The 11,937-nt window shown below is 36.7% G+C and overlaps 1 long non-coding RNA gene across 2 annotated transcripts; it reads left to right on the forward strand.

Moving 5' to 3' along the window:
* The first annotated feature begins 740 nt into the window (after positions 1-740).
* On the forward strand, positions 741-3,566 carry LOC115924932. Of its 2 annotated transcripts, none has more exons than XR_004064487.1 (3): positions 741-833; positions 2,087-2,253; positions 2,942-3,566. It is a non-coding gene; the product is annotated as an uncharacterized LOC115924932 (long non-coding RNA). The 2 variants fall into 2 exon arrangements; XR_004064486.1 differs by having other exon boundaries at positions 2,087-2,238.
* Positions 3,567-11,937: the final 8,371 nt, after the last annotated feature.

Here is an 11,937-nt window from a genome sequence, read left to right on the forward strand (position 1 = left end):
GTTGTCGTATTGACGACGTGATAACGACGTCATTATGACGTCTCTAAACTACTAATTTTTCCAAGCTAATTTTTGTCGTATCGACGACGTCATTATGACGTCTTTAAAAGACTATTTTGTTTCCAATGTAATGTTGTCGTATTGACGACGTGATAACGACGTCATCATGACGTCTTTAAAATACTATTTTTTCCAAGCTATTTGTTGTCTTATTGACGACGTCATTACGACGTCATTATGACTTCTTTTAAAGACTATTTATTCCAAGATAATTGTTGTCGTATCGACGACGTCATTACGACGTCTTTAAAAGACTATTTTTTCCAATATATTTTTTGTCGTATTGACAATGTCATTACGACGTCATTATGACCTCTTAAAGACTATTTTTCCAAGATATTTTATTGTCGTAAGGACGACGTTATAACGACGTCTTTGTGACGTCTCTAATAACTTTTTTTTCAAGATAATAATCGGGTTAAGACTACAACATCTAATATGAGCATAAGTAAAAGTAAATAGGGCAATTATCAGAATTAAAAATAGGGAACAACCCCCCCCCCCCTCAAATGTCATTAGTAATTATATTAATAGTGTACCAATTTCACACCAAGGTCTGCAATATCGATCAAGACTATACATGCTCGCATATAGTTTGCTATTTCAAACGGGAATGTGTACGTACTGTGTGTACAGGTACATTCAGCACTGCACTCAAGGCAATGCGTAGTAGGACTACAATGCACTGCATTTGAATTCAGAGTGAAAAAGCCGTTGCAAGAAGTAACATCCTCCTGAATACTCTCGTTTTCTCCTGCAAATTTACAGTATGGGTAAGTCCTAAAATTACCTAATTTTATTTACGAAAAGTACATAAATCTATAGTTACTGTTTTTTATTCTAAAAAGTTGATATGTAGACTCTTTGTAACTGTAATGCATGATCTTATGTCAGTGATAGTGAGCTCGGACTTTCAACATTTGCTGACAAGATTCGAAATGTATGATCCCATATATGTATTTTTATGTAGGGTCTTGATTGATGGGATGCATGGCATGAGGCATCATTTAAAGCAAAAAAGTTTACTCATTTGCCTACACATGGGCTGCATGGCTTTAAAGGGAAATCTAACTCGAATAGACTATACAACTGCTCTAAAACTGAAAGAAAGCAGAAAATTAAGAGAAGCAAACTGATGAAAGTTTTGGCACTAGGTCTACTGCTAAGTCACACCTAAGGCTAAGATGGATAATACATGCAGTCACGCATGACACAGTGTGAGAGTGTCTACTTTATTCCAAGCAATACTGTAGATCTACTACTAGTTCAGAATCATATCCAGACTTTTTGACCAGTGACCCATGGCGTGGCCGGTGAGAGTCCTAAAAATCTAAAACATAGGTCTAGATCGGCCTACACCAAAACAAGCAAATATTCATGAAATGTTCAAAAAATGCCGGTCATGATTTAAAAGTCGTTATGTTTCTAACCTGTTTCTGGTCAATTTTTCTTATTTTGGGGGGAGTATTTTTCGGGAAAAACGTTGATTGTAGTATACACTTTCTGACAGGTTGCACGGCAAACCGCTGCACAATACAAGTGCATACAGATGGAGAGTTGCGGGGGCACGTAAGTCTGCGTGAAGTGATCTACCTCCTCATTGTACGGTAGATAACTTCACACAGGCGTGCACCCGCCCGCAACCACCATCGGTATGCACTTGTAATGTGCAGCGGTTTACAGTGAAACCTGTGAGAAAGTGTACTATAGTACCGGCCCAGGCCCAGATGTCTGAAAATTGAACATTGCGTGTTGATACGTAGAGGAATTAATAAAGCAGTGACTTGTGTCACAAACATGTAACCTTAAACAATTTGTTTCTACAGTCTTTAGACAGCAAATTTAGCTTATAGGCTACCGTATACAGAAATCTTATCTGGAAATAATCGGTTAGACCTGTAAATGGTAAACAAAATTCTTTCCCCACAGGCTGTTCAAAGAAGCTTGTAGTATTTGTGTTGCACATGCATACATTATCAACCTTTCATTTTGTTTTAACTTTATTCATTTTCTCATTTATTTGTAGGCATCTTTTTTTAACATCTTTCGTCAAAGAAGTGGATTCAAAGCACATTGTGGCCTCAGTATATTGATGTGAAACCATGCAGAAAATGCTACTTTCTCTCAACCTTGTGGATGTTCCCTACTTCCCTAAGGATCAGCAGCCTCTTGAAACAGGTGAAGCCATTATCGGTAAATGTGTACATGTACTTGTATTATTTCTGTACATTTATTTGTCATATTGTGCATGATCACTGAGACACTGACGAATTAGACACTACATAATGGTTCATTTCATTTGAAAGGCTTATTTCAGTTATTTGACCTAAGTTTCAAATATATTTATAATTCAATTAATTTTAGATCACTAAAACCTGCAGGTATGTTGCAATAACCGACAATATTATGTGAGTTTCAAACAGTGTTTTTTTACCCTTCAGCATAGGTCAAGGAGCTTTCATTCTACCCTCATCAGCAAACTACAGGAATGCCAGTTTTCAGGCAATAGCCTGAATTCAGGCCCTGAGGAGTTATTTTCATACCATATTTTAGGTTTTTTTGTGTACAAGCTAGCTCATTCTAGGTGATTTTTCAGGTCCTCTGATCAATTCTAACTGGCATCCCTGAAACTAGAATTGTATTGATAATTAACCAAACAAAATCCTGAATCACGTTTTGCATTGCCCTCAAATGTTTAAAACCCAAAGGTGTGTTGACTTTATGTTTGTGAGCAATAAGAAATTATTTCTGATAAATCTTACCAAGCAGTACTTTTCTGACAGAATTCATTATTTAATTCATTGTTTACGTTCCAGTTTTAAAATATATGAAAGTTTTTCTTAAATTGTATTCCTTTCTTTTTGCTTTATTCATGCATTAGAATTCCTTGCGTCTATGTTCCTTGGATCTGAAAACAGTGCATAATGCAGGAGATTCCACCCAAAAGCTAACCCACAAGTCCAAGCTGAAGTGGAATATTTCGCAAAATTTGATCTACACTCACCCGATAGCTTTACTGCTAGAGAAAGGTTATTTTTTCACTTCATTATACTTTATAGAGAGAGATTGGGGGAGGGGGAGGGGGAGGGGTGAGGTGTAGCCACAAACCTGAATGGATAAGCTGTAGAACTGAAATTTCCAGTCATGTTACTTGCAATTTTAATGAATTACAGGATTTACGAACTGACATAATAACGATTTGGGTAAAAGTCTAAAAGATTCCAGTATTTTGAGTATATTTGTAATTACTATTCATGAAGTTGACCTGTTTCATAATGTCTCATGCTCATCCCCCCTCCCCCCACCCCATCCACTTCATATCAGTTCTTAAAACATGTTGCAAATTATATATACATTGTAAGTTGGTAATAGAGAAAAATTGAGTGAGGTAAATGCAATACAAATCGAATCCATTATTAAGCAATTAAGACTTGTACAGGTACGGCACGTGAACCTCCAACAAATTTCAAAAATGATGCAGTTTGGTTTTATGTGTAAAGTGAATGGCAACAAAGGACCTACCGGTGCGTGTCTTTGTATGTTTTGGACTGCGCATATTCAGTGAGCTCTTTTTAATAATATACACTATGTAAAGCGTATTGAACTCTATGTCAGCATTTAAAAAACTCTGCGATTTTGACTGTTTTGCAGCATCATATCTGAGCGAGCCTTAACGGGACTTGGTAAAATTGTTCAGATGAGAGGCAATTGCGCTAAGGTATTGACTTCAATGCTATATGTACGCTTAAAGATAATCTGAAAGTTTGAGTGAAAAAAGACCATTATTGATGATAAAAATTGGGAACAACTGATCTGATTGATTCCTTAATTCTTCCAACTATATTATTATAATTTAATTAATTAAATTTTAGGTGAATGTAAATCATCACAAAGAAAAGAATTGGCTCTAATACCTTAGATTTTTAAAGGCCTGTTTTATATCTTATTTTCATGGAAAAACGGTTGGGGGAAAATTCAAAAATTTATTGGGAGAATGAAGTGTTAAAGAGTGACACACAGTGGCGCCTTCAAAGAAAACCATAAATATCTTTGTGGTTTGAGAATTTTTTGGTAGTTAAAAGTATAAAATTCTTGGATTGTATCTGTGATTTTGAGAGCACTATATGGCTTACCTTTATTGAATACGCTGTTAAAATTTAAGTTAAATTAATAGTTTGTGAAACTCCCCCAGGAGTTTCAAACGTGCCAAATGAATGTTGTGACATTAGCAATAGAATGTATCTCTTTGTGCTTAACTTGTTCAGCATGTTTGCTATTTTATCTTAAACTTGGAAATATCTTCTGAATAATTATTGCACAGTCACCTTGGAATTGCCCAACAAAGCCACTCGTACTGGCGGGAATGTTATCTGATAGAAATTGTATTTTTATACTTGAACTTCAGCTTCTGTATTTGCAACAATTTTTTTTGGGATGATATTTATAAAATATGAATGTTGCCACTAATGCCTTTTCTTGTATTTAAGTCATGTGCCAGTAAGAAGCAGGTTTCTAGCACAGAAAATAGGTACAGTTGAGCTGATATCTGCACAGTTTTCCAATATGCTGTATTGCCAAATGTGAACATCGTGGTTTCAACGGGCAAGCAACCATCATCAGAAAACTCTGCAGGTATCAGTGAAGCTGTCCCTGTTCCCCTTGCTGCCAACTTGTTCCTTTTGAGTGTAAGAAATAACTTAGCTAAGCCATGTGTTTATCATTTGTGCCATTTTTCTCTTGTGTGTGATTTAGATTGTATAGTTTTATACTTTATACTGAATTCTTGCCATAAACTTAGATATTCCCCTTGTATGTAACAAGTATTGATCTTTCATGCTCAGGAATTGTTTCCAACAACCTTTTGTTTTATGTTATAGTCTTTATCTGCATTAAAGTATTGGGGTTGTGAGGAGCAGTGTTGCAGCATGGAAAAGAAATAGAGCTGCACTGATGAATGCCCAGCTTTCCACTATGCTGTTTTGCTGAATATGAGGAACTTCCCCAGTCTGATGTTTTCTTGTCTACTAAACAACTGCGGGTATCAGTGTAGCTTTACCTAGTCTCTATGCTGCTAACCTGCTTCTCACAACCGCAAGACTTATAAGTTAAGCCAATATATATCATAGTTTCTTGTAACTGAATTAAATTTGAAATGAAATAGCACAATTTATAACGAAAAAAATATCTTTGTGATGGCATGTTAACTTTCTTAAAATCAATTATGAGACTGACAGAAATACACTAGGTATTTATACAGCATGTTTTGGAAGAAGTTTCAGGATGGTGATGGAAAGATTTTGTATTTATAGAAGACAAGTTAGATAGAAGAAGGTATAAACATAAGTATTCTATATTTTTATTATCCATTTTCATACTATATAAATGAACATTAAAAATATGAAAATTACTTTCTGTCTGGCATGTGTATATATTATGTGATGCAATATTTGTTGCTCTATTTTTACTGTGTGAATGTTCAGAATGTATTCATGAAGTGACTTTTACACTTTCTTCCTTCATCAGGTGGTCATATAGATGTCATTTAGAGGACAAAAAAGACGTAAAGATCATGTAAGGATAAAAGGTACATCGAAATGACCAGTAAGATATCACGTCAAAATTTGATGTCCATACAACGTATACACGACGTCTGTAGGACGTCTTTCTTGGGTAAAAGTTGACGTCTTAAAGACGTCTTTCTTGGACCAATAAGACCAGAAAAATATATGACGTCCATACGACGTCTTCCATGGTACAAGTTGACGTCTTAAAGATGTCTTTCTTTGACTAATAAGACGTTAAAATCACGACAAAATATGACGTCCATACGATGTCTTTCTGTAGTACAAGGTGACGTCTTAAAGACGTCTTTCTTTGACCAAAAGATGTAAATATGACGTCCATACGACGTCTTTCTATGGCACAAGTTGACGTCTTAAAGACGTCTTTCTTTAACTTATAAGACGTAAAAATCACGTCAAAATATGACGTCCTCACGACGACGTACGCGGGTGCAAGTTTACGTCTTTTTGACGTAAAGTTATGTCGTCTTAAAGACGTCTTTCTTTAACTAAAAGACGTAAATATGACGTTCATATGACGTCTTCCTATGGTACAAGTTGACGTCTTAAAGACGTCTTTCTTTGACTAGTAAGACGTAAATATGACGTCAAAATATGACGTCCTCATGACGACGTGCGCGGGTGCAAAATCATGTCTTTTTGACGTTGTGTTATGTCGTCTTAAAGACGTCTTTCTTTAACTAAAAGACGTAAATATGACGTTCATATGACGTCTTCCTATGGTACAAGTTGACGTCTTAAAGACGTCTTTCTTTGACTAGTAAGACGTAAATATGACGTCCATACGACGTCTTCCTTAGGTACAAGTTGACGTCTTAAAGACGTCTTTCTTTGACTACTAAGACGTAAAAATCACGTCAAAATATGACGTCCTCATGACGACGTGCGCGGGTGCAAAATCATGTCTTTTTGACGTCGTGTTATGTCGTCTTAAAGACGTAGTACAAGACGTAAATATGACGTGATATTTACCAGTCTCTGCTATCAGGGTACCAATCCCATTCCCATAACTTCTGCTTTAGCCTTTTGACAAGGCCTCGTGACTCTGGCTAAGCGGCTGAGATGAGTCTAGATACCCCGGGTGAACGCGCGACCGAGTGACGAATGTCACGAGGCCTTTTGCAAAGTGGGTTTCACTGCTCCGCATGAATTATTCATAGATACATATTAGCAGGCCAATACGCCTACTTTGGATTTATTGACCTATCAGAACGGCGATCTCCCAGTTGGCTTTGTTCGTTCCCTGTAGAGGTCAGTGGTCTTAGCACGTACGTATAGTAGGCATGTAGGTCCATATTCGCACTGCGTAGAGTTTACTGTGTGTGTGTGTGCGTGTGTGTGATGGATACTATATGCTGACGTCGTGCGAGGATACGTACGCTGATTGGACACTACGTTTTCTGAAGCGAGTTCCAGTCGGAAACAACGGTTAACATAAGAAATCCAAACCAGATTGATAAAAGCCACAGGTCTGGCCAGTTTCGTAATGTATTCAGAGACCTTTAAATCGCATAACGTAATCGGAAGGTCGGACAAGCAAAGAACTCGCGGTGCGTAGCAGACTACACTTTGCGTGCATACCATACATGACTGTGTTCGCTAGGTATGATTGTATCGTTTGTTTTCGCTATTTTGAGAGAGAGAGAGAGAGAGAGAGAAGAAAAAGGAGGCAGTTTCAAACTTGAATAATAAATATCTTTGAGATGTGATTTTGTTCTTCATACATTTGATCTTTAAAATCGCTGAGTCTTAGGCAAGAATAATAGAAAAGCATTGCTGGTACAGAACTAGCGATTCACATCTTGCAGCTAAACCTGTTCGGCCAAGTCCCCGGTACAGGCAGCGCACGATACCCCCTCAAAAAGAAGAAAAACGAGGTCGATGATACAAGCGATATTGGCTTGAAAGCCAGTGATAAGACAGAAAGCGAAGCACCAAAATATAAGTTAGCTAGCCGATATCGGTAATTTCCATTCAATTTTGCATTTACCTTAGCTTGAATCTGAGTACAAATTAGGACGTAGAAATGAAAGAAGTGATGAACTATTTTCCACTCGTTCGCACACACAGTCACCTCTGCTTGCAGACGCGTGCGCGCGGACCACGTGTTCGTGTAGGCGCGATTCACATTTTCAAAATGAAAACAATTTTACGGATTAAAAAATGTTTGTGAAACGCCTCGATACGGACTATTTCAAGGGGGACGAGAAACGGCTAACGAGATCGAACCAAGCACTGACCGCAGAATCAATATTATTAACAAAAGCAACGAGAAATAATGACAATAAAGGTAATAATATAATATATAAGGTCTTTGTTAATAAAATAATATTTATAAAATAATATCGTCCGATGACAGAGAGCTAGAATAAGAATGATGAATAATGATAAACAAATAATTTTGAACGGAAAAAATGAAGAAAAACAATGAACAAGGAAAAAGAATGTTAGAGCAATGGAAAAAGGGAATAATAAAAGTAATAAAAAAAAAAACTTATGATGGCAAGGAAGAAGAATCAGGATGATGAATAATTTTATTGTTTAGAATAAGATTAGGAATTAAGTTTGATTTTCATAAAATAAAAGTTAATAGTCTAGCATTAGACTACAATTATGCCGAACCTTTGTTATTCAACTTCAAGAAGCAATTATTATTATTTTAAAAAAAAACATTTAAAAATAAAACTGTTATTACATTTTCTATTAGATCTAGACTAGTCTAGACTTCTACTTTTTATTTGTTTATTATTTATATATTTGTTCTTTTTGTTCAAGTTGGTATGTTCTGTCTTTTTGCGTCGGTTTGACCTGTATAATCTAGTCACAAGTCGCTATCATAAGCTGCCGAGAGCTAACTAGAGGGAGGATTGTACTCGAGCTTTTCTAGGCCACATAATATGGCCATCGGGAAATATCAATCGAAAGTCTTCAAAACCTTTAAAAGCCTTCAGTTTTCGACGATCATAAATGCATGGTCCGCCATATTCTCTATTAGATAATTGAATACGTCATAGGTCCCAAAGTCAGGAATATCGTCAAACTTAAGGGAGGTATGTAACTAGTTCACTTAACGAAAATCCTGCCCGTTGTAATTTCCCGATACAGTCACGTCTACCGAGTGACACGGAGCCCGTGGGTCATGGGCTACGGGCGGGCTAGTCCGCTACTGCGGACGCTAATTTAACGAGTCTTTTCTCGGGTGTATACCGTAGTCGAAACTCCTCTTTTTCTTAGAAAATATTGCAGCTGCCTGAAACTCAGCTTGATGAATGGCAAGTTGGAAGACATTTCCGGCCAAAACAGAAATTCATATATATACACGCAGTTTTTATAGAAAGATATGAATGCAATTTAACGGCAAGAACCGACAGTCTAATACACAATGCACAGATTCAAAATGGTGATTTGACAAAGCTTGTCGGGCTTGGTTACAGTAACCGCGCATTACGTAACCGCCGAAACTGGCCTATTCCGTGCGTTCATTCAGGTTTTCGCGATTAGTCTCTTTTTAGTCGCTCGGCGTCTATCAGGCATGTGGCCTTGTTTAAAGGCTACTTCTGCTTTCGCTTAAAAACGGGGTAAAGCAGAAACATGGATACTTCTCTGCAGTTTGATAATGTCACAATACAAATCCCAATCTGCTATTCTTGATATGAGATTGTTAACAAAGTGTGACTGTACCCACAGCTAGTCACGTGTTATTCACCTTCTAAATATGTTTGTTTTGTTTGATATGATTTCTCTCCTCTTTGTAGTTAACTGTACTGGTGACCCATGCATGAACGGAGGTACCTGTGAGAACAGAGCATGTACATGTCCTGCTCCTTTTACTGGATCGTTGTGTCACGAAGGTATGACAATATATCATTATCACTGTCGGATCCAAGTGGGCACTAATCGGCACCCAAACCCTTTTTCACGGCCTAAAAAGGGGTCGGAGCCAGAGAGAATGACAAAAGAAAATAAAGAGAAAATGATATTTTAAGGCCACAGAGACAATAAGAGGAAAAGCACCGCAGAGCGATAGAAAGACAAAAAAGAAAAGAACGATTAAAACAATCCCAACTCTAAGATTCGGGTCGGCAAACGTATTGGAAGCCACTGCAAGCTTTGCGTGATAGTATAACAACTAGACATTAAATTCGTCACGGAGACGAATTGGGTGATCTGCTTCTTTGATCGAGACACAATACATGTAGAAACTCGGTGGGAAATTTGGCCTTTAAGAACAAATCCACCCTCTACTCATATAACACACCTAGGCCTATGTACAAGCTTTCTTGTGGTACTGCGAGATAGGTATTTTGTATAGTCACGCAACTGATACCAGACTGATTTGGAGACGTATTGAATTTGTTGAGTTGAAAAGCACACCGAGGTTACGAAAGATATGAATAAACAGCAATAATATGGCTAGCACGGGTGATCGAAGTAATATTTGAATGAATCTTGGAAGTCCTAATTGGTACAATACAAACATGTTGTAAGATAAATTTTCAAGGAAGTGTGAGTTGAATAGATTATGAACATCCTGTAGACAATGGATTATAGATTGCTTTGGTAAGTTTGAATGAAGTGAGTGGTCAGGTTTGGATGAAGTTTTAAGAATGGTATAAGTACATCATGAAACTTACGATTAATTAAACATCCTTTACAATTTGACAGTCCAGACATTCAAAACTGCGTAATCCGAACGACGTAACCTGAACATTATCTGAACAAGTTTTAATTATTTGAGTTATCAACGGTCAACATCTTTTCTTTCAACGTTCATGAATCATCCGTAAGATCGTTTTGACGCTCAACTAATTTTGATTTATTTGTACTTGAGAGATTTCTGACCGATGTATTTACTGTACGAAACAGAAATCTTAAAAATTAAAAGACTAATGTTTGCAATTCTCCAATTTTCGATCACCTAATTTCTGGACCAACGTCAGGAACTTGTTACCTTTGTTATACTAGGGAAGTTTGACATAAGAAATCAAACAACATTAAACGACAGTGATGAAAAATAAAAAGAGAGCAACTGGAGATATATGCCGAAATATTAAAAAGTAAAGAAGAGTAATCATAGTGATAGCAGTGTAGAATAAATCACACTTAAAAAGAGAACGTTCTATCTATTAAAATATCAACAATAAAAACAAAGGTACACTGTCGCTCATAAAGTTGGAATATTTTTGTTTTTCCCCAATTTGTGGAATTATTTAAAAAATAATTTAAAAATAATAGATCTACATAATAGTATACATTCTTTAATGCCCTACAAAAGGGCACTAATAAAGCACATCGACACAAATCCTCTTGGCGGCCATGCATTACGGCTAAAGGCATGGGCAAACCGAGGATTTTTTATGTTGGGGACAGAGGTAAAGTGCAATGAATTATTGAAAAGTTATTACATTTTCTGTTTTGTTTTTTTTAATTATGGAAACTGCCCCCTACCCTAGCCCCCACTGCGCACAGTCATGGTTCAGTGACAAAGCAATGGCCTCGTAACTGTGAGGCCCCAGGATCAAAACCGTGTCGATGTGCTTTATTAGTGCCCTTTTGTGGGGCATTAATCCTCATTACTGCCATTTATGAATTAAGGGCGTAGGTCCCCTAGTTGATAAGCATAGTAGCATACACATGCTTTAGCAGTCACGCAAAACACACATTGTCAAATTATTATTCAATTAAATCTAAGAATGTATACTATTATCTAGATCTATTATTTTAAATTATTTTTAAAACAATTCCATTAATTGAGGAAAAACAAAAATATTCCAACTTTATGAGCGACAGTGTATGTGCAACTAGTGATTGGAGATGCATTCTGAGATAACAATAAAAGGTGTGGTAGGAACAGGTGCCAGTAACCGATCCCGATATAGGGACACCGAGGAAGAACATATCAATGTTGTTGGTTGATCTGAAGGGGTTGATCTCTCGATCTTCATTTTATTTTTTTCTTGAATAGTCTTTGTATGACATTTGAGTGTTTTGTTCTTATATGTTTAAGATGTTAGTATTCGTATTTAATGATCGTAAATAAAACCAAATCAAACCATATACCAATCCCATTCCCATCACCACTGGCCCCGCGTAAAAACGGGGTAAAGCAGAACATGGATACTTCTCTGTAGTTTGATAATGTCACAATACAAATCCCAATCTGCTATTCTTGATATGAGATTGTTAACAAAGTGTGACTGTACCCACAGCTAGTCACGTGTTATTCACCTTCTAAATATGTTTGTTTTGTTTGATATGATTTCTCTCCTCTTTGTAGTTAATTGTACTGGTGACG

The sequence above is a fragment of the Strongylocentrotus purpuratus genome, unplaced genomic scaffold (genome assembly GCF_000002235.5).
Source record: "Strongylocentrotus purpuratus isolate Spur 01 unplaced genomic scaffold, Spur_5.0 spur5_scaffold_17, whole genome shotgun sequence".
NCBI lineage: Eukaryota > Metazoa > Echinodermata > Echinoidea > Camarodonta > Strongylocentrotidae > Strongylocentrotus > Strongylocentrotus purpuratus.